Consider the following 477-nt stretch of genomic DNA (forward strand, 5'->3'; position numbering starts at 1 on the left):
AAAAAAAAAAACATCTCGCGAGACGGATTCGAACCACCGACCTAAGGATTACAGTTATACTAAATTACACACTACAGTCCTCCGCTCTACCAACTGAGCTATCGCGAGGCACCACTCCAGAAGCGTTAAAATAGTTTAGTCATAAGAAATGCAAAGTTAAAGTTACCGCTGCTGCTTAATATTGTGTGAGAGAAGGAAACAATAGCGGCGAGAATAAAAAGGATTACAGAGACACTAAATTACACACTACAGCCCTCTGCTCTACCAACTGAGCTATCGCGAGGTATTGCATTGCGTAACACATTAATTAAAATATATTAAAAGAAAATACGTGGTGTACCGTAGATGAGTAAACAAAGAATCGCACATACTGTATGGAAAACGAAACTCGGGAGGCGAGTGTGTGGGGTTATTTGGCATTTATAATTCAATATATAGGCGCAGGAGTGGCTGTGTGGTAAGTAGCTTGCTTACCAA

The 477-nt window shown here is 40.5% G+C and overlaps 1 non-coding gene across 1 annotated transcript; it reads right to left on the bottom strand.

Annotated features, from left to right (window-relative positions):
• Positions 1-13: 13 nt before the first annotated feature.
• On the bottom strand, positions 14-108 carry Trnay-gua (transfer RNA tyrosine (anticodon GUA)). The gene is made up of 2 exons: positions 72-108; positions 14-49 (listed from the first exon to the last, which is right to left on the bottom strand). It is a non-coding gene; the product is annotated as a tRNA-Tyr (tRNA).
• Positions 109-477: the final 369 nt, after the last annotated feature.

Source organism: Octopus bimaculoides, unplaced genomic scaffold, assembly GCF_001194135.2.
Source record: "Octopus bimaculoides isolate UCB-OBI-ISO-001 unplaced genomic scaffold, ASM119413v2 Scaffold_94871, whole genome shotgun sequence".
NCBI classification, from domain to species: Eukaryota; Metazoa; Mollusca; class Cephalopoda; order Octopoda; family Octopodidae; genus Octopus; species Octopus bimaculoides.